Raw genomic sequence first — 27,871 nt, 5'->3', positions numbered from 1 at the left:
TACGAATAAAAAGGGCATACTATTTTTACAATAATTGTACCAAAAATAATAGTAAATATTTAATACGAGGTCTGTCCCAAAAGTATCCGACCTTCATTCATATTTCCCTGCTGGTGTTATCCTGTGTCATCAGGCTGGTGGCATCCTTCGAAGTAGTCCCCATTTGATTGTAGAATACTCTGCCAACGACCTTTCTACTTATGGAAACAGTCCTGGAACTCGTTTTTCGGAATAGCCTTTAGAGCGTTCGTCGTATTAGTTTCGAGCGTTTCTTTATCGTCGAATCGGTGTTTTTTGAGTGGCATTTTCAATTTTGGAAACAACCAAAAATCGCAAGAAGCTACATCAGGACTGTACGGAGGCTGACGGAACTGTATGACTTTGTGCTTTGTCAAATATTGCTGCACAAGATTCAATGCATGCGCTGGCGCATTATCGTGATGAAAAAGCCAATCACCGCTTGACCAAAACTGAGGCCAAAACTAGTTTTCGGTATTCCAAGATCACATTCTAGTTCTCGCACAGTCAATCGACGATTTTCGTTGATCGCAAGTCGCACACGTTCAATATTATTAAGTCTTGTTGTCGTGGAAGGCCGCCCAGAGCGTGGGTTACTATCAACAGATGTGCAGCCATCTTTGAACCGCTTATACCACTCTTTGATTTGTGTGTTGCCCATATACTCATCCCCAAATGCCTTCTTCATCATATCGATGGTTTCCGCACAACTCTTTCGAGGAAAATTTGATGCAAATTCGTTGCTCCGATCCTTTCCTCATTTTTCACAACAGCAGAATGCGACGAACGTAAAAAACGCTTCGTAAAGAAATGCACGTTGCACATGAACTAAGGCGTCCCGACGAAAACTACGATATCGTGGGAGTTCGTAAAGCTTTGCAGTTGATACTCATACCTGGCAAATGACTCTAAAATTGTCAGGTGCGAAGAAATTAAAGAAGGTCGGATACTTTTGGAACAGACCTCGTACATAAGTGAATATTTCAAAATAATATTCCATTACAAATAAAGCGTTTTTAGTAATGAAATCCATTTGTCCGATCACCAGGAATAACAGTCAATTACATGATAAAGTAATCGTCTTTCGTTTCTTTTATTATTTAGTTGAACGCGTAATCAAATTTACGAGATCGATTAATTATAATGCTTGTAATATTCAGCGTCTCACAATTAGTAGAAGAGTCGTGTAATCAATCTAGTATGAATTCAATAATCAAAATAAATGTTCTAGTTTTTATCATAGAGAATTATGAATCACAGAAAGAGTATTAATCTCCTAAACGATGGAAAATTATGTCAGCGTTTCTGTGGAACTATCTGATTGGATTATATTTGATTTCAGGTTGCCGTCTAAACGAAGCTTCAAACGACTGGTAAATATTCATTAAAAAAATCAGACATTGCCACCTTCCGTCTTGCTAAATCTACGATATTTAATGACAAACATCATATGTCCAATACTATATCTTCATAAATCCAAGATGCGGATTTTGTCGAATTTCAGACAGAGCTCATATTGACCACTTCTACCAGAAAATTTTGTTTGTACTTGTAATGACATTCAGAATGATTAGAAGAAAGATTAAAACAAGAATTAAAATGCAGACGAAAAAATTCAGCTCATGGAGCAATATGTAAATAGTGTTCGAGATTTGATCGTCTTAGCTATAATTCCAGTCATATTATATACAGGGAGCTCCAGGTTTTTTACTTAAGTAAGATAAAAATGTTATATAAATAAAAGTCGCTCAAAATTTAATTAAAAGATTATGCCAAGAAGTGCAAAGTACAAAAGAATCAATAGCATAATTTCAGTTACAAAATGATAATTTAATTGCTATCTTTTTTAACATACTACTTTTCTCTAAGTGCAAACAGACGCTTTTTTATTGTTGGCAACAGTTGTATTAGCCTCTTTAGTAACATCACTATTTTCTACTTTACTTTATTCATAGTTTGAATATACGTTCCTTTCTATGCGAATGTTATTCTGGGAAATAGGCAAAAATTGCGTAAATCGGATAAGTTGCTTGAGCAAAGGGTTCTTTATATTCGCTTAAAACATCTTTATGAACACAACATTTTAAGCAAGAACAGTCGTGCCCTCAATTCGACATCTTTTTAATCGCTCGTCCTTTCAAATTGATCATAACCTAAAAATAAAGATGCTGATTATTCCTGCAACTCATTAATTAAAAATAGAAAAACGATTATTTTTAATATTATTTATTTTTATGTTTGTAATATTTTTAATGACGACAAATTTGTAATGTTTATATAACATTTTCTACTTATTTAAATCCATAAAATATGCTGACAATTTTTTGTTATTAAAACCTGGGACATCTTGTATATACTGTGTTTGTTGTTCTTCGTGTTACGTATCAGATTTATAATATACTGTTCAAATAAATACGATGTATGGAACTTTATATGCGATATAATGTACATGCAGATCTAAATAAAATGATATACATATTTGGATACTGGGAAGGCAAGAAATTAGTTGACTACAGTGATGATGTGTAACATGTATGTGTAGTTATTATAATACCTGTAAATAGCTGCGACAATATACGGTATTTAATAACGACAAGTTTATGAAAACTACCTAGAAAAGAGCGAGAAGTTACACTTGTTCGGTGAAAATGAACTGTAAAATTTCTGTACAGATTTGTATATTATTCGTTACTTCCACCAAAAAAATGTCTTAAAAAAGGTGTTGAAGCAAATAAATTATAAATTGGTTACCGAACAGAAATTTTAATTTACAATCACGATGGAACTTCTGTGTCATGCTGCGTATATTAGGTTTTTGATTAATGATACGTAAAGTAGCGCTTTTGTTATGTTAATTTGGGGCTTAAAGTTTAATACGTATGGTTATATAACCTTTTAACTCTTGATACAAGAAGGTTGATTGCTAGTCATCGTAAGCAGTAGATCGGAGTTGATATCATGGACTATTATTTTATAAATTTCGAAGTAGTCATCAGCAAAATGTACCAGTAATTTAATGTAACATTTAAAGAATGTACAGTTAATTAATATACACTTGATTGCAATATAAGCTTTCTGTATGTGAGATTTAAGGACATATACACCTAGACTTTCAACGCAATTTTAATAACGTTTAGTATGCCAAAAATGTGTAGTATAAATTTGAGATAAAAATTCCAATCAATGACAACGTTATATCCTTAATACTGCACTTAATTATATTCGAGACAATACTTCCAAATGTACATGAGAACAGTACGTTCAAATCCCTAAGACCGTCCTACATTATCGAAAAAAATATGCGAGACGTGTAAGAGGAATATAGAAAAGCGTTTTCGAGATTGTAAATTAAAAGATATCTTTTACCATTCAGAGATTATCCTATAAATAATTATTATTAGTACCCTATAGGCTTCTTTGGTTTTACAATTATGTTGAGACCAACGAGGAAAAAATTAGCAGATTTTGTTGGTTGCATTCAATCACTTGAGATCTCGCCGAAAAATATTTATATACATTTTAAGATTTCACTTGCATTTTATTTTAAATTGATTTTTACTAAAGTATGCCTGGTACTGATTTTAATATTTGTTTTTTACATAGTCTCTTTAGAATAGCATATTCTAAATAAAAAACAGTCTAATAACTCCAGCAATTTCCTTAAAAAAAATTATCGAAAATTTTGTGCTTGAATTTTCTAGGTGTTTGTCCTATTTTTACTTCGGGTTCTTGAAAGCATAGACTTAAATTGCAGAAAATTATATGTATATGCCAAATGCAAACTATTTGTTGCAACCGACCAGCTATTTTTTATAATGATTTAATGATCTACTGTCCGTACTACATAAATCGACTAGGGAAAAGGAATGCCGGTCTTATTGATTGCCAGATATAACTAACGCACTTTCATCATTTGTCGACTTAGTCATACCTAAAAAACTTGTCTAACTATACAATTAACAATAACATTAATCAATATTAGGCGAACACTTTTTTTATACACTTGTTTTTTATACACTTTGTAACAAGGGAAACTTTCTAAGTAAGTGTTATCAAACTTTGTCACCTTATAAAGAACATATAATAATCGAATATTTAATTTTTAGGACTAATTAAAAGATGTTAACAACTAAAAATAGTCACCCTCTAAATTCTGAAATACTATAGACTGGCAAATGCAAACCATTAGCCACGTGGTTAAACTTTTCACGGTAAATCAACAGGTTTATAGTTCAAATATCAGTTCCGTATTTTTTGACTTTCCATTTAAATATCTTGTTATATTTAAATATCAATGTTAAAGTTTCAAAGAATTATGTTATAATTTCTATTACTATTAATAATTACTTTTTTATGTTGCATGCATTATAATGTTCAATACAGTATTGATTCGTAACAAGCAACAATTTTGTGATTCGTAACAAGCAAATTTCTATCCCCCTTTCTTTGTTTGAAGTCGGCCGCTGAGTGAGAGATCCGAGAAAGAGTGAGAGGTCCGCGAAACCGAAGAAGTCATAAATTTTCACGGTCGACCGAACAGTTTAGTGGAAAGAGGACAGAACATATATATTGTTTTCTCACTGTGATGCATAGCGATTCTGTCGTTCATTCATTTAATTCTACATTGATTCGTAATAAGCCACTCGCTCGGATCTGGCCAGTTGCTTGTTACGAATCCGGTACATTATATTGTTTTCTCATTCTGATACATAGCGATTCTGTCGTAATATGACATTTTTTTTTAAATCTAATGGTTGACAGTGAACAATAATTTGAGGTACATTTTTATCTATAATTTTAATTAATTTTTTTAACAAAAATAAAAAAAAGTTGAAGGAAAAATTATGTAAGTATAATACACTATATACAATATATAATACTATATGAACTATGTACAATGAAATGATCATAAAACTAGCTGCTCGTTCAACCATAATTTTTTCCGAATTGCTTTATTGTCGCAGTAATGGCGATGACCTACTATTTTTAACCGACTTCGAAAAAGGAGGAGGTTACTCAATTCGATCAGTATATTTTTTTTTTTTTTTTTTTTTTTATTATTATTTTTATTTTCTATGTGTGCCCGCCTATTACGCCTAGCTGGATGCACCGATCGGAACGAAACCTTTTGCATCTGGTAGGTTCTGACTCCCCATTGGTACCATTATCAACAAATTTTTCATTTTTCAATTGCAAAGTGTTGTTATTGCAAAAAAACCGGCAACATTTGAAATAAACTTTTCTCGATTTTAGTGCGCTTTTAATATCTTATCACGGACATGATTCTGAACAATTTTGTTCATATAAAAATTTCGCGGAAAGCTTTAGTTTTCGAGATATTAGCGAAAAATTGTTGAAAAGTTTTGAAATCAACTTTGGACGATTTTAATGTCCTTTTAATATGTTATCAGGGGCACGATTCTGAACAACTTTTTCCTTATCCGCAATTAAGGGGAAGCTTTAGTTTTCGAGTTATTAGCGAAAAACTATTGTTACTAATACAGTATTCACTCCGTAAATGTTACTTTTGCCGGTCTCGATTGTAACATTTACGGTAGAGGTCCTACATTCTTTGTAGTGTGCCGAACGTAGAAAGAGACAGCCATACAAAAGACAAAGAGGAATAGAGTTTCGAGCGTTCGGCAAACATAAAAGACTCGTGCGTGTTCTGTCTTTTAAATTTAAAAATTAAAATTCTTTATTTTTGATTTTTCGTCAAAGGAACTTTTACCATCGTATTTGTCTCGTTTTTCTGATTAAAATGACACCAAACACGATATGATTACGATCGTAATTACTTATGTAACAAGCCATAAAAGTTTCGGATTTTCATACTTACGGCAAACTTTACATTTACGGCAGAGATACGGATTCTTCCTAACGACTTGCTATACAAGTAATTATGATTTTAATTATACCGTGTTTGGTACTATTTTAATCAGAAAAACGAGACGAATACGATAATCAAAGTTTCATTCACGAAAAACCAAAAATAAAGAATTTTGATTTTTGAATTTAAAAGACAGAACAGGCACAGGTCTTTCATGTTTGCCGAACCTCAGTCCCTCTTTGTCTTTTATGTTGCTGTCTTTTTCCATCTTCGGCTCACTACAAAGAATGTAGTACCTATTCCATAAATGTAACAATCGAGACTGGCAGTTGTAACTGTAAGACGTGGTGGAATTTTGCTGCGGCGAAACTGGCAGGACTATAGGCAGGGCATGGTCAACATCAATTGTCACCCCCACCCTTGTCTGTAGGACTTAGGCGTACGATGCAGGGCTAGCGGGACAGGACAGGCCCGCAGAGTCATTGAAACGTTTCAAACGCACACGCGTCAAAATTGTTAAATAATCAGAATTATGGAAAATAACAAAACTAATAATACACTTTTGAACACGAACAAATTATTTAATATAAAACACAAACAACAAACATTTTAACTTAAAGATTAACCATTTAAACAGGGATTACTTCTTCTTCAAATAAAACATCACGAACGCTTACATTTTTATAACGACAAGACGGAAGTACAATATTCAATTATTCTGTTTCTAATATTCAATTATTCTGTTACTAACATCGCACATCATTTCTAATACTGTAAGATGTCGCTATATGCTAAATTTATTAATAATTTAACAAAAATAAATCGCATTTCTATCAGAAATGGACCGCGTACAGTTTTCTCAAAAACCCGGTTCACTATTTCCTTCAAGTTTCCTTTCCGATTTGTAATTTTGTCTAACATAACATTTACGAAGAGAATACTATACTGAAATGTATGAAATAACTGCGCGTAATTATATAATGTTATAATATACTAATAATAAAGGTAATTTGAATATGTTGAATATGTAAAAGTATATAATATAAAAGGATAATAATAATAATAAACTAAAGGAAAAAACTATCAGTGCTACTACCGCACATCTTACTTCTCTAATGGTCGTAACGGAAGTGGGAAGAAGTGCAAAAAAGCATGGCCGAAAATCGGCATGCGTCAAACTTACGAAATCAAAAGTCCCTACATTGATTCTATTGCCAATCTAATATCTAAACGGACGAACAACTTTCTTCAGAATATTATAGTAAATGCAACATACACCCTTGGACAAAAAGATAGCACATGTGTGCTATCTTTAATTTCTTGAAAACTACTTAGAAATTTTTAATGTAATACATACCATTCTAATTGTTACATGGCAGAGAGAAGGAACTTCTTAGTAAATATGGTTGACCTTGCTAGGTTTTTGAGCAAGCAGAAGAAATATACAAATAGTGCCGGCGAAATGATAGCACATTCACAGAATTTATACATATATTTTCATAAAAAAGAAAGTTACATTGCAATTAATACAAAGTTAATAATGATATGATAATAATAATAATCCGCCTTTATTTTCTATTTCTTCGAGTACCCGCTTTGATAAGGATTTGTATTACATTTTAATTGTATTTTGTGGCAAACTATCCCAATCTATCTTAATAGCTTCTTTTAATTGTTTAATATTATCATACTGTTTTCCATTCTTATATTACAGCACGTGCTAGTTCTCCCCAATAATTTTCAATAATGTTGAGGTCCAGGAAGCGTGCGGGCAACAGTAAAACCGATACGTTTTCTCTTTGAAAAAATTGTTCTTCGACTTTAATTCGGAGAATTGCAGCATTGCCATGTTAAAAAATAAATTTATCAGTGGTAATTCGTAGTGCGTGTTCAATACTTTGTTTTGAGAGTAAATTTATATATTTTTGATAATTCATTTTTCCTTGAAGAAACTGTACATTTGTTTTGCCTTTGTATCCATTCCGTTTAAATTCCAGCCCAAATCATTACTCCACCCACCCATTTGTCTTCGAAGAAATGGAAACGAATTTTTTTTACTGACATTTTCATTTTACTACCATGATTTAAAAAAAGAAAGATTAGTAAAAAAACAAAGACAAAATGTAATTCAAAAATTACTAATAACAACAATTATTATAATAATATATAATTATAGTAATAAGCAATTGTAGCATAATTCTTGACAATTTTATAAATAATATTTTAATGTAACTAAATATTTAAATGAAAAAGAAGGAAAATAGATAACTAATATTTAAACCACGGACCTTTCAATTTATGGTCAAGCATTTAACTGCGCAACTGATGTTTCGTAAATGTCAGTTTGTTGTACTTAACATTTAAAGAGTATCTTATGTTAACACATTTTGAACAATTAACTGCCTCCCCCTAAGATGAGGTATACGAATGTACAATTAAATGTTCTGTACAAGGTAACAAATTTTCATAAATAAATGAGCGTTACACTTGGTTAATTCCTCTCGTTAGGTCGAAACAACCTTTTTTAAATTATATGGGTGACAATGTGTCAACAGCATAAAAGATAACAACACATTCGTTTCAGCATTACTTCAGAGGTAGAATATTTTAATCCTATTTTTTAATGTAGAAAAAAATATGTCTGACTGTGTTACACGTCGCATGACAATTTGTATGTGGTCCGTAGATATAAAATCATGGAACTCATTTTTATAAAAAATGGCTGGCCAATTAGGGTAGACATTCTACGTTTTATTTCAATGCACTTATCGTTCCGTAAAATATCCGTTTACACTTATTCTAAAAACGAGGGGTCAGGTCACGACCTGTTCTTGTTAGTCAAACGAAGCGTATATTGCACTCGAGTGTGCAATACGGCGTAAATTCAATCAAGCTGGCGGCTAAAATAATCAATCGCGATCAGTTAATTATTTTGCAGCAAACTTTGATTAGCAAACATTATTTTTAATAAATGTAATAGCTGTCAAAAGCTTTATGATTAAGTAGGTTATTTCATCTGCAATAATCTGTGACTTAAAGCTTTACGATAAGTAAGACGCTAAATCGTTTATTGATTTCTGTACTAAAATTTTGAACTGATCAGGTGTTTTTATTGTTCTACCAGTACTTATATAAGCAACGTCAAAAATGTCATTAGCGTTTAATTTACGTCGCTATTTCTTCGTTTTGTGAAAATAGTCTATACCAAAGATTACTGTATCTTTGACTACTTGAAAGCGTATACCAAAGTTCGAATCTAACTAAATTAGGCCTAATTTTTAATTAACTTCTTGTGACTGCATATAACGAGTGACTAATAATATATAAAAGAATATTGATTCACGAGATGAAGTTTAGTATTTAAAGAAGAGTGATACCCTTTTGTAAATGAAATAAAAAATGGCGCATAAAAAATATGTTATTTTGTGTTGTATAGATAAGGATCGATTACTGTGTCATGTAATTATTAAGGAACGAACCTGAAGTTATTTATCCGCATGGCTATAAGCAACAGAGAAAACAGAATTATAATGGACGTCATAGTGGTAAATTAAACGCCCTATATAGCGATTCTAATAAAAAAGTCTACTGAACTAAAATAAATAAAGAAAATTCTATATATAATTTCGTTTACGAAAATTCTCAATTATGCACATGATCAAAGGGAGGTTTTCACGTTCATAAAATTAAAGACAATTATTCTGACCGGAAGAAATCTTCACTAGGCCTATAAATTTTCTGGTAGCATGTAATTAAATTTGATTTTTCAGCTTTTGATAAGGTTACTTGATTAATTTGGAACTTCAAAACGGCGTTTCTCTCTTCAATTCTTCTGAATCAATTAAATATAGATTTTTCCCTTTTCCTTAAAAGTTTTATTAGTTACGATTAACTTTTTGCAAGATAAATTGCGAATTTTATTATTTAAATTTGTAAGCTTATTTTTTGTAATTATTTCCATGTACACGTGTTATTGTAATATTTTAACTTTAATTATTTTAATAACCAACTTAACTTGGATCGAAAACTGATTAATATACATTGTAATTGATGTAATAAATGGATTATGTTTAATTTCTATGCTTCTGTTTATCTTTTGTCTCATTTTACTTCTTTCATAACTTGAATATGTGTCTCAATTATGAAGGCTGTTCGCGCGATGGGTAAAACATAAACTATTTATAGCTGTTTTCGAAGGTTGTAAATCTTCGTCGACCCATGGCGTTTCCACAACTTGTTACGGTAGTAGAATTATATGTAGCATTATTATTGTAGAGTAGAATTTATAGAGTGGCTCAGAGTCCTCCACACTGGTGTGCCCAGGTCAATGAAAGATGTAGATCATCATCCCACTAGTTGTAATGATTGTTGTGTGTTGGTGTAGTTGATGGTTACAAAGCTAATCTAAGACTGAGTATATTTCAGCGATGGTAGTTTTTAAGACTGACTAGTTGCCTCTAAAAAACCAGAAAAGAAAACGATGGAGGAAGTTCAGGACGTGAAGGCGTTACCAAAAGGACCAATCAGGACAGATTGTTATTTGTAAAAAACAGTGATTGGTGAGATGGTTCAGCGAATGAGATTGTAAGATTCTAGGCTTCACTCCAGGGTTGTAAATAACGTTTCGTTAATAAGGTGACCCGAACAGTTAAGTGATTTGGGTCCTTCAAAAGAACTAAGTAATGGGACACATTGCGAGACTGCTGAATGACCGAGTCAGAGTGCCTGGTCCGCCGAGTATGCAAGGATTTTCGTAAACACTGCACACAGCAAGGGTGCACAGTTTAGGACCATGGAAATAAACTTCCTTAAGGAAAGATATATTGGCGTTAGAAAGAAGTGCTTTTCTGGCCTGTTAGAAGGCTATTGACAATAGTTAAGAACGTCAAGCTGTGGAGACGTCCATGTGGTCTTAAAGATCCATTTGAAATTGCAAGAGTGAAGGTTTGACAAAACACCCACAAATATTACGTTGATTATATTCCGAGCAACTCGGAACAAGGCTTTAAACTAGTTTGCAAAAAGTATACATATATTAGTTGAATGATATTATTGCATAGATTAGATGTATCTAAAATCTCTCATTGAACAATTCATTTTCTGTAAAGAAATTTGTTTTAGAAAAAAGTACTAAATCTTTATAATCAATGTACCTAATTAAATAAGAAGATACTTTTCTTTGCACCTCCGCTCCGTGAGAAGCCATTTTTCGTGCCTCATTTATTTTTATTGGAAAAGTTAAGACCCGATCTTATTCGTTAATAAATAAATTTAATTTAAAACATATTATCTATGTTTATTTATCAACGAATTTTTGGTCATGATAATTATTTAGTCTTCAAATTTTAATAAAGTATCTCTGTACTTCGAGCAGGCTTCGTAATTGGTACACCTATTCTTGCAGTTGGTACATAAAACAATAGTGTCCTCTTTGAAACAGAATAAATTCTTTAAAATTGGGTTAAATGGTCTGAGTTCTTTAGCAGTTAGGAAAAGTAGATTAATGATGTGCTCCCGTTGTTTTCAAAAAGTTACAATTGCTTGGAGTAACGAAGTAAAAAGTGGAAGTCACTTTTTAAAACTTTTTAATTTAAACGTGCAATTACAGTTTAAAGCGTAACATTTTTAAATGAAAGTTACATACATACTGAAAATTTGGTTGAAATTAACTAACGTATCTATAATTAGAATAAATCTGTTGATTCAATATGTATCTATTATTTACTTTTGTATCGATAAACTTCAATGAAACTTACAGTATGCATATATATATATATATATATATATATATATATATATATATATATATATATATATATATATTGCTTAAATCCACAAATAATATGTTTAAAATGTTTTTCATAGATTTGAATAAACAGTTGCAAAACGTGATTTTCACTTTTATCTTTCAATCTGCTACAATTATTTCAACACAACGGAAATATGTCATTGCTTCTTAAAAAGAGTTAGTAAACTAATCTCATAAACGGTTAAAAATACTCAAGTCGTTTATTTCAATATTTAAAAAATTAATGTTTTAAATTGGGTACAATTGATTTTTACACCAACTGTATATCATATTATGTGTAGTAAGCGATATTGTTTAAGATTTTTTTATATTCAATAACAAAATAATGAATTTAAAAGAAATTATGTTGCGATATTTACAATGGCCAGATTTAAAAATTTGGTTGTTAAACTTGACATTGATACTTTACGAATACCATTCTTAAAAGACTTTCTCACAGCACAAACTTGAAAAGGCAAAATGGTGAATAAACGATTTAATCGTTTCCTTCAAGTTTGATAAATATCAGAAGTAAAAACTGCAGCTTAAAACTTTTAAGTAAAGAGTTACGTATATAAGGAGTGTTTATAACTAGAAAAATAAATGGAGATCATGTGTATGATGATAAGTGTTCAATTGCTTTTACAATAATAAATGTAATGAACTGCTTAGTTTGAAAATGAAAAATAGCGACATACTTAAATACCATCCAGCGTGATCGCATTGCTTTTCTTTAATTTCGAGAAATGTTATAGGAACGATTCTTTGTCTTTAATAACATATTGCTAACACTTTTAGACCCAACCAAATTATGTTATTTAAAAAAATTGACTGTCTCTGTACCAGTTAATCTGGGATCAAACGTATTAATTATTAATTATTAAACAGCAGCATGTTTATAAACCAACTTATAATACAAATTATTAATAATTGACAGAGTTCTAAATAATTTTGTACGTAAAAAAATAATGCTATCACTCTGTATAGTACTGTATGAATGTATTCCGAAAATTGATTGTGACATTTAATCGAAAATCTAACGAAGTTGAAGCTAATGCGTAATTGCTAAATCTCTGAGGGCTTGTGTAGATATCTGTGTATTCTAAAGAATCGATACGATAAAATTTTATACAAAACTTGTCTCGATTATTTCTGTAAATAATATGTAAATATATTGTATTCGTCTATGTATATAGAAATTATATAAAACTTATCGACGCAAATTTTTGAAACCAATAATAAAGATATTCAAAGTATGTGAATACGCATCTCAAAATTAATTTATCACATATATAGTTTTCTGTTTTCTAATTTCCATAGATACCATAATTATACATATAGTTATATGACAGTATTAAATATTTCCAAGGACTCTTATTTTAATAAATGTATTTCCATGATTGTTTGAATAATCCTAATTTACTGATTTGTTCATTGCTTAGAACTGGATGTAACTTTAAGCATATAATTTAGCATAGCCGTACTAATAGACCTTCAGAATTTCCATGTGCACCTGAACTCCTTCGACACATACTACATTTCTGTGATTGAGTAAACATGCGATATTAGGCCGAAAAATTTACGGGAAAGTAAGGTAAGTCATGTGTTTGGGCTTGTATATTTTAAAAAATCGTTATATTGTAAACTTACACGTACAGCACAAGAGCCAGAACTTAGTAACGAATAATTTATTGCAATTTGGCGAAAAACAGTGTTTAAAAATTAAGTAGCTTTAGTGATGCCATAAATCAAGCCATGTGCACTCAATAAACATGGGTCATGGGGTGCTTGACTTCAGGGTTAAAAGTTTTAGGACTTTCCAACCGTGTCATTCGTACTCTACCTGAAGATGACCAGTATTTTAGAGGCACGGATTTTTTAAGCGAATGGCAGAAAAGATGATCGCCTCCTTGCTCATCAAGAACGCAGGAATAAACCAATCAGGGAAGTTACCCTCATCGGCAATCGTATAACTTGATCACGTTAAAGAACTTCCGAAATATGCGTTATACGAAAATTGCTGGTGCAAGGTTACATGATATCAAACGGGAGGGGGGCTGTTTAAGACATTTGAAGGTCAACCTCGGTTTTTTAGTGAAATTTTATACATTTGTATATTTTTTATAACATATGAAAGCATATATTAAAACGAATTCAATCATGTACCATACAATAACGTTCGGGTCAACCCAAAGTCAAAAACAAAAGAAATGCTTTGAATATTTCGTATTACTATCATTTAACATTATCTCTCGTTGATATCTTGAATTAGGCGCCCCACTCTGCACAGTTAAAAACATCCTACACATAATACTAAGCAATCGATTTTTTACAATACTTTTTGAAACTTTGCAAAAGATTAGTTATTACCATACTGATGGAAAGTTGTAACGAGCAAATTTAAAAAATGGGCAGTTTCATGATAAGGCAAGTAAAATTTTGTAGAGAAAATTTAAATTTAAATTTCCTTTTACTTTGCACACAGAATAAGGAACAAACATTAATGAAATATAAATGTAGTGTACATATAATATAATTATTCTACTGACAAGGGACATTACCCAATCGCCAATCGCCGATTTTGATGCGCTTTGAGTATGATATAGAACGCAAAAAAATATTTGACACGTATTTTTTTTATCGGCCATCGTCCATGCTGAAGGGGTGAAAATGGCCCCCAAAGTTGGAGTTGCAAAACATATTTTCTCGAATATCTCAGGAACTATTAGGCCTAGATAAAAAATTAAAAGTGCAAATTTTTCTGTTTTAGAAGGCCAATAATATGGCCTAAGTGGATTTTTGAAAAATTTATTTGTTTAAAAAATATGTTAAAAATTAACATTATTTTGCAAATTTTTTTAATAAAACTTTGTACTATTTTGATCAAATTTTACACATGTAAACTATAGATCAAAAGACAAAATACGGATAAATAGGAATTTTTAATTTCGCTTGTGGAAAAAATATTATTGTCGTTGAAGTTATACGTACATTTTCTATCTTCCGTTCGGTGCACAACTGATTTCTATACGTAATATTCTGGAAATTGTATTATATTACATTTTTTACACTAACTTATTTAAAAAAAGAATTTGAAGGTCCAAAGGTGCCTGTATAAAAATATGCCGTTCGAGTCAGATATCGCATTTGATCCGCGTTATGGGCGCGTACTGGTGGCAGTATTCGACGCACGGAGGATATTAACGCGTAAATTGTACTTGTGCGAAGTGTAATATCTTCATAGTGATGTAGAATACGTGCAATTAAAGGAATTACATCTGTTGATTAAGAATTGCTTCACGATTGTAAGATATATAGAAACACTGAAATTATAGTCTTTTTATAATTTTCCAAATTATGTCTTTTATTTTGAAATGAATTTCTAATGTATTATAAACGGTAGTAAACGTAAAAGATGTAATGAAGTTATGCATTATGAAATCGAAACGGATATCAGTATTTGTCAGCGTATATTTTATAAAAGTGACATAGTTTTAATTTGATTGAAACTAAAGTCAACGGGATTATCAAAATGTTCCAATCTGCTACTGATGCAACCATACTGTAACCATGCGTACTTAAACAGTTTATACCTAGGTGCGACAATTGATTATGAATTAAAGGACACATTTTGATAATTATGTCCCATGCCCGTACGTTAATTTGTAAATCTAACGTAGGCAAAAGATTTAATATTTATTGCGCGAAATTTTTCCATGTTCTATAACCACATACATCAGAAGGTTGTATTAATCCAGTAGCGATTTTTTAATACTTAAAACTGTCAAAGTTTTATTTGGCGATATGATATTTCTTATCAAAATTTAAAAAAATTAAAAAATTATTAAAAAAATGATATTTTCAAAGTTAGCCAACCTAATAATATATATTTTACAATCGTGAAGCAATTCTTAATCAACAGATGTAATTCCTTTAATTGCACGTATTCTACATTATTATGAAGATATTACACTTCGCACAAGTACAATTTACGCGTTAATATCCTCCGTGCGTCGAATACTGCCACCAGTACGCGCCCATAACGCGGATCAAATGCGATATCTGACTCGAACGGCATATTTTTATACAGGCACCTTTGGACCTTCAAATTCTTTTTTTAAATAAGTTAGTGTAAAAAATGTAATATAATACAATTTCCAAAATATTACGTATAGAAATCAGTTGTGCACCGAACGGAAGATAGAAAATGTACGTATAACTTCAACGACAATAATATTTTTTCCACAAGCGAAATTAAAAATTCCTATTTATCCGTATTTTGTCTTTTGATCTATAGTTTACATGTGTAAAATTTGATCAAAATAGTACAAAGTTTTATTAAAAAAATTTGCAAAATAATGTTAATTTTTAACATATTTTTTAAACAAATAAATTTTTCAAAAATCCACTTAGGCCATATTATTGGCCTTCTAAAACAGAAAAATTTGCACTTTTAATTTTTTATCTAGGCCTAATAGTTCCTGAGATATTCGAGAAAATATGTTTTGCAACTCCAACTTTGAGGGCCATTTTCACCCCTTCAGCATGGACGATGGCCGATAAAAAAAAATACGTGTCAAATATTTTTTTGCGTTCTATATCATACTCAAAGCGCATCAAAATCGGCGATTGGCGATTGGGTAATGTCCCTTGTGAGTTTAAGCGTTCGTGGTAGATGATTAATGATATCTCAGATTACAAGTTTCTTTATACTTATTTTAATGGCATATTTTATTTCAGAGATTAAACTTAATAATCCAATTTTATATCAACTACGATCGCCAAAAGCAGAGAGCCGTTCAAATTGAATAGGCACCATTGATTTGTGCAGTTGAGCATATGACAATGGTTCGTCGACGTTGCTGTCTAATGTAAATGGGGGTTAATTTCCATGGTCAATTCGCTTTCATTGTTAGTTGTATTCTATGGTCCTGCGAGCTGTGTAACGTCAGCAAATTAGGTGTTTAAGTTCTTGGTTTTTCATATTCATTTCATTTGTTGTTCTCAACAATTTAATAAAATCCGTAAATTATGAAATTAATGAGACACTTCGTATAACATACTTTTTATGCCTTATGTACTAACTAATGTACTAACTAACTAACTTATTTCCGACTAATATGTTAATTCTTGATGCAATAATGAATTGAGTTGAGGAAGACTGGACATTTATTTAAGCAGATTAATAGTAAAAGCAATAAATATACTGCATATTGAACACCGAATTTTTTCAGCGAGTGTTTGAGCATGATTTTAATTCGTGTGTGCATTTCACATTGTAACAATCTTCCTTCTAATAAGTCAATTTATTAGTCATAAAGTATCTTCAAAATTAAATAAATCAAAGTTTTACTTAATTATAACTCATTTCCAATAGTTTTCCTGAATAACACTCATCTATGCAGAGTATTCGTGATAATTTATACCATTTTTTTCTTCGTAAATGGTAAACATGAGAAAAAACCGAATAGGAGAAAGTTTTATATTTTACAAACAATGTTAGCATATTTACATTTTTTGCAGTTTGTATATTTTTCTAGAAACAAAAGTGATCTCATTTTCTTAAATACAGTAAAGACTGGATAACTGCAACGTTACTATCCCCACCACTTAGGGGGATCCCCCTTGAATTTTGACACTTGACGAGCGAGCAGCGTATGTAATGTAATCCGAACCGGCGTATCGATGTGACAACACTAATGCAACAGTAAAACTTTTTTATTTTTTGGTTTTACTAAATATTACTTTTATCAATGTAATTGTGAAATTCTCCTGATCAAAATAAGACCAAACACGGCATAATTTGAACAACATTTGTTTATGTAGTAATATTGTTTGTTTTTTCGAGTGTATGGAGGCGTGATTTTGTATGGAACCAAAAGACTATTACTCGTCAGACTTCTCTAAAAATTTAATTTTAAACAGCCTCACTCGTTCGCTCTCTGTCCTTTCCTACGTTTAGCGGTCGACGCGAGCCAAATGTAAACAAGGAATCGACACCTCGACTCGATAACTGCAACGCTTGTTCCCGATTTTGTTGCAGTTATCAAGTCGAGGTGTCGATTCTTTGTTTACATTTGACTCGCGGCGACCGCTAAACGTAGGAAAGGACAGAGAGCGAACGAGAGAGGCTATTTAAAAGTTAAGAATCGACACCTCGACTCTATAACTCCAACGCTTGGGTCCCGATTTTGTTGCAGTTATCCAGTCTTTACTGTAGAATGCTACATATCTTGTGCATCATTTGAAAGCGAATATTAAGATGAGTTTAGCCATGCAACATATAGTATTCTCTTCATAAATGTGAAAAAGATCTCTACCGTAAGGAGTACAAATTTTATCCCCTCCAATGGAGAGATCCCCCTCGGAATCAGTCAAGCGTTAAACATAACCGGTCACCGAGGCGACGAGGATCGAATATGGGTGAGACACATACTAATGCAAGCAAGGTAAAATATTGCAATTTTCTTATTTCTTATTATTTTTTCATGAACCTTTTCGAATTCGTCTCGTTTTTCTGATTAAAATGAAACCAAACATAATATAATTACGGTCATAATTACTTGTGCAGCAAACCATAAATGTTTCGGACTTTTATAGGCGGACTTTACATTTACAGCAAAGATACGAATTCGTCCTAATAAGTCGCTACATAAGTAATTATGATTGTAATTATATCGTTTAGAATGATTTTTATCGGAAAAACGAGATGAGTACGATGGTAAAAGTTTCATTCATAAAAAACCAAAAATAAAGAATTTTGATTTTTGAATTTAAAAGGCTGAATTCGTAAGAGTCTTTTTATGTTTGCCGAACGCCTCGAACCTCAGTCTTTCTTTGTTTCTGTGTCGCTATCCTTTTATACGTTCGGCACATTACAAAGAATGTAGTACCTACTTTATAAATACGAAACTCCAGACCAGAAGTTTTCACACTTATGGAGAGAATACTGTTTTGTGGTCAATCGGTTTCCTAGCGTGTAGGAGCGTGCAGTGACCGAGGTGTAAGGGGGATACACCATTTACCCCACCCGGAATAGATCTAATATGATCTTCTTTAACCCTATTGTTGTGTGTGACCGTTCGTACGAATAGTTCCTATCGCGAAAATACGTGTGAGCTATGTGTGCATTTTTCTTTTCTAACAAATTGGGGCCATAGGTTGAACAGTCCCCTGGGTTAACCGCCTACGTGTCAGATTTAGGTTTGCAACGAGTATTGCAGTCTTCAAGGGCATAAATAAAAGAAATACATTTAACATTTCGTAATATTGTATATACTAGTATGTGTTAGTAATAAGACTATTTTTCGCACTCAATATGACTTCCATTAGCGAGAGTGCATTTTCGAGTTCTACCGCCCACACTCCTTGTAGTTTCTACCAATGTTACGCTAGATATGAATGCACACATTTCTTTTATCGTAGTTTGCAGATGGTCTAAATTTTTTAGTGGTTTAGTGTAAATAATACCTTCCGCGAAAAAAAGTTTTGTGGTAAGAAATTGGGGAATCTTTCAGGCAATTTTATGGAGTATGTTCCGATGCATTTATTGTTAAAGATGTTGTATAAAAAATGATGTATCGTTCTACAAGTATGAAGAGTCTTGTTGGAATGTCTCGTACAAGAAACAATGGTAGTGATTCTCTATAATTTTGAAATTTACAATTTAGAAATTGTAAATACTTATTTCCGTTTAGAATACCAGCGTAATAATGTGAACATAGTAAAATGTTATGAATAATTTTATACACATTTGTTCTGTATTTTATTTGGACATTTATCTGTCCTTTCAATTTTAGATTCTGAATTACAGTTTACAGTGTACAGTTTACTACATAGTTAAATTCATTTTAATGCGCGCTTTTATATGATGTAAAACAATATGTAGCATTTCGTTAAAAAAATTTGGGTCATTTTATTTAAAAAATGTAGTTCCATTTTTAAAGATGGAGACCTTGTTTCTAGAAAGACACTGAAATTACACAAAAATTAGTCACACTATCATATTGATTGTAAAATATAATACAATGTCCTTCTCCACGATTTTCTTCTAACGCTTACTATTTACAAATTAAACAATGATATAAATCATCACGAACATCTTGTATAGTCTGTGACATTTCTCACTCTATGTAATACATTCCATTTTATAAATCAACGGTTTTCATATATTAGGTCGAGTCATAAGTAACTTCCGTTTTTTTATCAGACATTTATTTCGTTCTCATTAAACAACAAAATTATATTATTTTATTATATATTCACCACTATTTTCTATAACCTTCCCCCATTTTCCTGGTAGTTTATCAATTCCTTCCTTGTAAAATGTGGTTGGTTTGGACTGGAAGAAGCTTTCAACAGCCTGCCTGACTTGCTCTTCAGAATTGAAGGTTTTTCCATTTAAAAAGTTTTGTAAGGAATAGAAAAGGTGGTAGTCTGTCGGGGCAAGATCTGAGAAGTAAGGTGGATGTGGTAAAACAGACCATCCAAGCTCAAGAATTTTTTCTTGAGTCACCCTTTGTTAAGACATCAAGGGGACAACTTTATGATACGGCTAAATATTCGTAGAGTCATTTGTAACCGTTAGTTTTTTCCTCTTTATGAGTTTCAGCAGGCCGGCCTGCAGCCAGTATGCGGCACATAAGGTCACTTAGAAATTTAGCTATTGTTCAGTTTTTTTGCTTCAGCCCGGGTATCATAAAGTCGTATTCCAGAGGGTTCCTTAGAAATTCAGAAATTAGTGTCCCCAAGGATCTTGACCTGACGGAATTTCCCCGATGTTGCCAAACATGCGTTGACGACAGTGACCAGCCTGTCACCCCCGCTCCAGGGATGTACCGCGCTTTGGGCGCACTGGAAGGGGATGACACGGTATTGGTCACCTTAGTTTTAGGAAATAGCAAACTTAGAATTAGGACCCACCCTCTTTTTAGGAGAAAGAGGTGGGGTGCGAAACCGACTTGACGTCGAAGCGAATGTCGTCAGGAAGAATCAGAAATCTTTAGCACTCGTATCAGCAACAGTTTCAGCTCAGCAAATCTTGTCTCAATCAGTTTCCACTTAGAATATATCAGTTAGTAACCAACAGACTTAGTTTTTTATTCCCGAATCAGTCGGGTGGTCCTTCGGAGTTAGACGGCACGAAGTGCAATACCCAAAACTCAGAGACTCAGACTCTGGGTTTAACACCCTTGCTGTATGCGGTCGCACGTTGTCGTGTAAAAGAATGACATTTCTGCGATTGATGAGTGCAGGGCGCTTTCCTAGGAGTTTCTCTTGCACTCTTTGCAATTGCTGAATGTATTTATCCGCAGTAATCGTTAAATTTGATTTCAACAACTCGTGGTGACTTATACCTTCATAATCTCACCATACACAATAAAATCTATTTAGCTGCATCGGAAGTTACTTATGACTCGACCTAATAGTATATTAACTCATACCGTGGGCCCCACAATTTCATAATTTATTTCTTCATTTAAATTATTAAAATGTCCTGTTTGACATTTTCATCCCGGCTTTTCCTATCATATATTTTATTGGAATTAACGATAATATGAATAAATAGTTCGCGAGAAATTTTATATTTTTTAGGAGAAATTTATTTTACCACAATCAACATGTCATATCATCAGTAAACATGCAGCCAACATGTTTTTAAAGTTACTGATTACAAACCTGAAATCGAAATTTCAAAATTCAAAATGAAGGATTTAAAATTAAAAAAAAAAAGATTTTCCTAAAAGATAATTTTTTAATCTTTTGCGATTTAAATCATAATTCAAAGTTAGTTGACACAAAAATCCCATATACTAATTTTTATATACATTGTTCATTTTCTTCATTCTAATTTGTCATATAGGATTCGCCATCTGTGATTTGTTAAATGACTTAACTTGGACTTAAAAATTGTCGATCTAAGAAACTGTTCTACAATAAAAAGATAAACATAATACGTAAGTAATAGCTCTTTATGGAAATTAATTTTCTACCTCAATAAATAATAATGTTTAATATCTTTTTACTAAAATTGATGCTTTTACAAACCTCATTCATCAGCAGGTTTATATAACCGTTAATCCAGATGGAATATTTACGACAGAAGATGCAGTTATAAAGCACGTTGGGACCACCTGACGGTGCTTATTTATTTAGAATGTCTAGAAATTATATTGCATTACCAGTGCATGATGTACGCAAGCGCTGCTTATTTTGTCAACAAAACCAGGATATACATATTTTACTTATCAATATAAAACGAGGATGTAAGTAAAGGAATACGTTATACATTTGTTAATGGTACTCGAAATACATACAATGGCACTTCGATATTTTCTTGCGCCACGGATTCGAGTAAAAATCTACTATATTTAAACATGGGCATAGTTTAACCCTTTGCACTCCGTTGTCCCCTCTGAAGGGACATTTTGAATGACAAAATAAACTTTCGGAGTAAAAAGGGTTAAGAAATATTAAAAGATCAAATTGCATTTTCTCTTTTTAATAAGATATAAAGAGGCAATAAAATTTCATTTTGTTGAAAATCGATCAGTAACACAGTGAAGATATTCTATTCTGATAAAACAGTAATGTTATATGTATAACATCAGCTTTCCCAAAGATGCCATTAGGAGATTCAAGAAGATTGTTGGGTTAATTATTACTTATATGCAGTTTCATTGATTTTTCTAATAAATTATAGATTAGATGTTAAAACATCAAGCGAACGAACTTTGTAGTTTGTACTTTGTAGTGACAGGTTAAGTAAATAAAGACGGAAAATCGCTTTCTATGAAACGGAAAAATATGATAAATTATTATGAACGAAGTAAGTTATGAGATATGAGGTAGGTCCTTGAAAAATCCTGAATTTAACGAAAATTTTAAAAGGGACATGTTTATGAGATATTTACTAGACGAAAAAGTTCATATCCGTGGGCAATAAGGTAAAGGAAACAAAGAAAAAGGGACAATATGGTAGAGGAAGTGGACAAGTATGTTGGGATTTTTCATACATTGATTATTCCAAATTAGTAATTGCAGTAAATGGCTTCATCGGTTCCGTTTAAAAGTCCAATTTAGTAACTATTCCGATCAGAATGGAAATAGTCATACCATTGAAAATTTCAAATAAATATACGAACATGGGACTCATACTAAAATTAAATCTACATCCACATATCCTTCTTGTACAAGTCGTTTGAATGAATCCAAGTGAAGTCGTTTTTCTTTATGTCATCAATGTCCTCAATTTTAAATTACGATAAAATTGAAATCATATGAAAAAGCACTAATGAACTTATTTAAGCTACTGTAGTTGGACTATTTAAATGAAGACGAGAAAGCAAGCATTGAAATTTATCACCACATTATTACTAATTATGAGTCTCCGATTAATTGGCTACCGACAAATCCACAAAGAGGAAATTACCGAGTATCTCTAAAAAAGAATATTAATGGAATATAATAATACTTGATATAATAATACTTGATATACGCGTGGCGTCGACTTAGCGGCCGCCACGTCCCTGTCTAATTTATTATATTTAGTCTAGTCTTAAGATTTTCGGTGTGAATGAGATGCGATAGCGAGTTGTTTGCCTGAGTCCGAGTGAATGCTGCGGAGCGTTTGCGAGAGGATGTTTGGATCATCGGGTCGAGGGTCGCGTTGGGTGTCCGAGTTCGAGGAATGCCTGTGAAATACGCGTGTATCGTTGAATGATTGGTTTAGAGTGAGAGCGATTCGGTTTGGACGAGGAAAGAATGATTCCGAGTGAGAATGCATCAGGGTGTGTGGGGGTGAGTGTCGTAAGCATGAAAGTTAGTTAGTTCATCGCTGCTTGTCAAGGAGTAAGGTCGTGGACCTGCCACAGAATAAACGGAAAGTCAAAGGCGGAAAATAGTTATTATTTTTCCCTGGGAGACCTCATCCTATATACGTATTACGGAAAGATTTCAAACTGTACGACAATCTTAAATATTTATGAAGCATATGTCGTGAAGAATAGTGATAATAAATGATCTTTGTTGATATTAAAACAATAATTTTGTATTTATAGTATTTAACTAAAATTTTATTTAATAATGAAAGCTTTTATTCTCTGATAATTAGAAGACAAAGTATGTCTGACAAGAAAAATATTGATACCGATGTACTATCAAGAAACTCAGTGAAAATTCACATACTTCCGAAAGCAAAATATACGCATTTTATAACAGTTATTACAGTTACTATTTATTAGTTAAGACTAATTATTATTTATAGTTATTATTCTATAACAATTTAAAAGGACGAAGCACTTACAACAGTATTCTAATTGTCCCTGAGATACTACATCAAATCTTAAAAGTACAAGGAAGATTAAAATAGACTGAAGCACAGATGACAAAATATTATGTATCATAACTAAAGATAAATCGAAAGCAGACAAAAATTTCGGAATTTACCTTTTGTCACCCATAGAAAATATGAAAAGAAAAGAAAGAAAGCCTATAGAGATACGTTCAACAAATGTTGAAATCCATCAGCTCCCTATAGATAATGAAACTCCTTCAATTCTCTCTAAGTAGTTAGTACAGAAGTAAGAACTAACAATTACAGAAGAGAAAATGGAAGAAATAGAAAAAAACGTGATAATACCTACACGCGTATGTCAGGAATCTCCTAAAATAGATTCCTCTTCTGAAATAAAAGAAGATTCTGCAGAAGAATCTAACAGTAAAGATGAATTAATATTAAGTAATAATCAAGTTATAGTTAAAACAGAGATTCTATCCAGAGAAAGATAAGGTGATAGAATATTATTATTTATTTATCAATAAAGTTCTTAATTTACCACATTTGAATTGAATGTAAATTTATTTTAAGAAAAAAAGGATTTAAGTTTATGATAAATGTGGAACATAATAACTACTTCAACAATAAGTGTAATAAAATTGGAATCAAAGGTATGAAAATATGCATAGGGTGTTCCGAGATTTACTAGCCAGCATTTTTTTCATAAATGACAGATATGAGAAATATGGAAGAGAAAAAAGTGATAGGGTTTTTTATACATACACAAATTTTTCGTATTTACACTATTTTTTGAGAAATAAAGATAACCTTTCATTTTTTTAATGAAATAATTTATATTTATTATATCATATAAAAGCACGTATCAAAACGAATTCAATAATATACTATATCAAGACCTTGAGACCCACTCAGAGTCAAAAACAAAGGAAATATTTCAAACATTTCGTATTACTGTATTTACCGGTATTTCCTACTGGTATGTTTACATTTCGTGTTTAATGTAGTGTAACGTCCCTGCGACTAGGCTCAGGTATTTTACAGCACTTATGAAGCAAAGAGCGGCGTTTGCCTATTAAGAGACTCGTTTTTACTATAACTAATTCTAAAAGAATGTGGGATCGTGGTGGCATGTGGTTAAAGAGTGAAATCTACAGGTTAATACCTTTCATTAATTAGGTTTATTCAAGTAATGATGGGAAAGAAAATTATAATTAACAATTTCTTTAGCGAATATAAAAATGTATGTATGACTGAATTCTATAAGTAAATTGGAGTATAATAGACTTGTTGTTGTCGCAAATCGCAGAACGGTAGCTAACTACTTCAATTCCACGGTTTTATAATGATATACGCAACGCAAAAATATAACGCAATTTTACAATGGATCTAGATCCTAACAAAAGCGTCAGAACAATATTTGGTTAATTACAAAAACTTTAAAATTTGTATTAGACGTGGAACAGTTACTGCTTGTTTGACTCTAAACTAATTAGTTCATGGCCCTTTTTGTGAGAGCACAAATCGACACCCAAAACCTGATCGCTTAATTGGGGAGCCTGCGTTAGCTGGCTACTAGAACTACCCAACGATCGAGTATCCAAATGGCTGATACCCGCTGTCCAGTCAAAACTAAGAATCTTGTAGGCTCTTATCAGTTAAAACTGCTCCAGTTCGTTGCTTCCTAAGAGGTCCGGCACGTAGTACTTCAAAGATTGTTCTGCGCTCGCAGCCTCTGTTGCACGTCCTTTTATACCCATTGAATCATGGGTTTTTCCCGCTCAGAAAATATTATTATTTTATTACGCTTTATTTAGTGGCAAATATATATTAGTTTGATTAATAAAAATACGCTTTGATTTATTATTAATTAGTTTTTCACAAGTTTTCCCGTTAAATCGTATTTTTAATAATTTTTAGATGCGCATGTTAGCGTCAACGTATTTTGGAGGGTCGTCAAGGGCAATTAGCCTGTGCTATTTTGCCTTTGAACGATTTATGATAGGGATGGACTATGTGAGGTCTATGCGAGAGGTTGTTTATGAGAGTCTAAGTGAGGCGACAGATGATGGCTATTGACTTGGAGTCAAGTGGTCATCAGATGTCGCAGGACTGTGTTCTTTGTCAGTTTGTTATTGCTTTACCTAAATGTATAGGAACGTTGTTCCTAAAGGATCTGGCCACGGAGTGGGGAAGGCATCCTTGCCTTTGGTAAGAGGACTGAGTTTGACCTCTCGGCACTTACCCCAGAACCTTGAGTTGAATCGGTCTTTGCCTTTGCCTTTTTGCCTAGCAGAATATTTTTATAGTTCCATCTATTTCTAACATCAGAAGTGGGATTACGTGACGCCGCCCGGATACAGTGAATTGCGATTATTCAGTGTATCGTTGTTGTTGTGCGTGTGTATTTCTTTGTGACACTTAAAACATTAATTGTATTTTACAATGGAATCGGGTGCGCCGCTATCTTCCCTTGACGAGCTCGTTCGTCAGGTGTTGTTGAAGATCGGAGAGAGTGTTGTGTCGTGTTCCGCGACCTCCGGGAATTCGACTGCTCCTACACAGACTGGAGTTATTCCTGAATTTAGTGGTAGTGACATTGGGGAGGATGCGAACAGTTGGTGCGAGGTAGTGGAGGAGATTACAAAGGCTTGTTCGACCCAAGTGCGTTTGAATTTGGCGACGCATGCGTTAAGGGGGCCCGCGAAATCGTGGTATCACGACTGGAAGGGTCAGCCACGCACGTGGGAGAAATTTTGTGAAGATTTGTGTTCGGTCTTTGTAACGAGAAAAAACTTACATGAAAGACTGTCTCGCGCCGTGGCGTATAACAGTGATTCCGCAAAGACGTACGCCGAATATGCGCGTACGAAACTGTTCTACCTGGAACAAACTCGTGTCGCGTTCCAGACGGAAGAATTGATTGAGCTCATTGTAGGAGCCGTGACGGATCAGACCATTCGGCAATCATTGTTAAATGGTCAGTATAAAACCACAGCCGAGTTAATAGTGGGCTTAACACAGTTTGTGAAGCCTACCACGGAGAAGGAAGCATCAGAGGATCGTCGCAAGGAGCAAGCTGATAAGCAGCAACGGGGCAAGAAGCGCTGCTATTCATGTGATGAAGTGGGGCATATTCAAGTTAATTGCCCGAAAAAGCGGAAGCTGGAACAGAAAGAGAAACCAGGGAAGCGACTGACGTGCACCTTTTGCTCGAAGAAGGGGCACGAAGAATCAAATTGTTGGGCGAAACAACGCGCACCATCTCAGCCAGGACGTAAGAGGGCTGAAGCAAATATTTGCAGTCTGGCAGATTGTAAGACTACGCCAGTGTTGATACAAGGAGTGTTGGTGCCTTCATTATTGGACACAGGAGCAGATTGCTCCCTAATTAAGGAGAGTGTGGCACGGAAGGCGAACTGTAAGGTTATGCCGAGTGCAACAATAGTGCGTGGTTTGGGTAACGTGAGTGTGACGACATTGGGGCGTACCACGGTTATCCTACAAGCGGAAGATGCATCCGTTGAATTGGACTTTCTGGTGGTGGCTGACGAAGATTTGGCCTATGACGCAATTGTGGGGAGGAACGTCCTGGAAGGCGGAAACCTGAGGTTGGTGACCAGCGCGGAGGGAACCAGATTGCAGCGCATCAACGAAACATCTTCGCCGGAGAAAAGGACCGTGGGCCAGTGCTACGTTGTTGGCAGTGGAAATTCTGATGAACGGAGCGCCCTGGAGTCGCTTATAGGAAAGTATCAGCACATGATAGCTCCTACGGATTCTTTCCGATGCGTAACGACCGGGGAGATGAAAATTAATACGAAGTCCGACCAGGTAATAAATTACCACCCGTACCGTCTGTCCTTCGCGGAGCGAGAAAAGGTATGTGCTATTGTTACTGATTTACTTAGTAAGAATATAATTCGTGAAAGCACTTCTT

At 33.1% G+C, this 27,871-nt stretch overlaps 1 protein-coding gene across 9 annotated transcripts in view; it reads left to right on the top strand.

Annotated features, from left to right (window-relative positions):
• The window catches only part of LOC100880577 (uncharacterized), a 789,502-nt gene that overhangs the window by 560,177 nt on the left and 201,454 nt on the right, over positions 1-27,871 (top strand). For 6 of the 9 annotated variants that reach the window (XM_076530098.1, XM_076530104.1, XM_076530106.1 and 3 more), the window contains one exon: positions 1,361-3,088. The gene's annotated coding sequence lies outside the window, so the exon portion shown is untranslated. Of the gene's footprint in view, positions 1-1,360; positions 3,089-4,474; positions 9,929-27,871 lie in introns of those variants that run through there. The other 3 variants (XM_076530102.1, XM_076530100.1, XM_076530101.1) reach the window with 3 other exon arrangements.

This window comes from Megachile rotundata, chromosome 3 (genome assembly GCF_050947335.1).
Source record: "Megachile rotundata isolate GNS110a chromosome 3, iyMegRotu1, whole genome shotgun sequence".
In the NCBI taxonomy this organism is placed as follows: Eukaryota; Metazoa; Arthropoda; class Insecta; order Hymenoptera; family Megachilidae; genus Megachile; species Megachile rotundata.
Note: the sequence above shows the minus strand (reverse complement) of the source record. Positions and strands in the feature narration are given on the sequence as shown.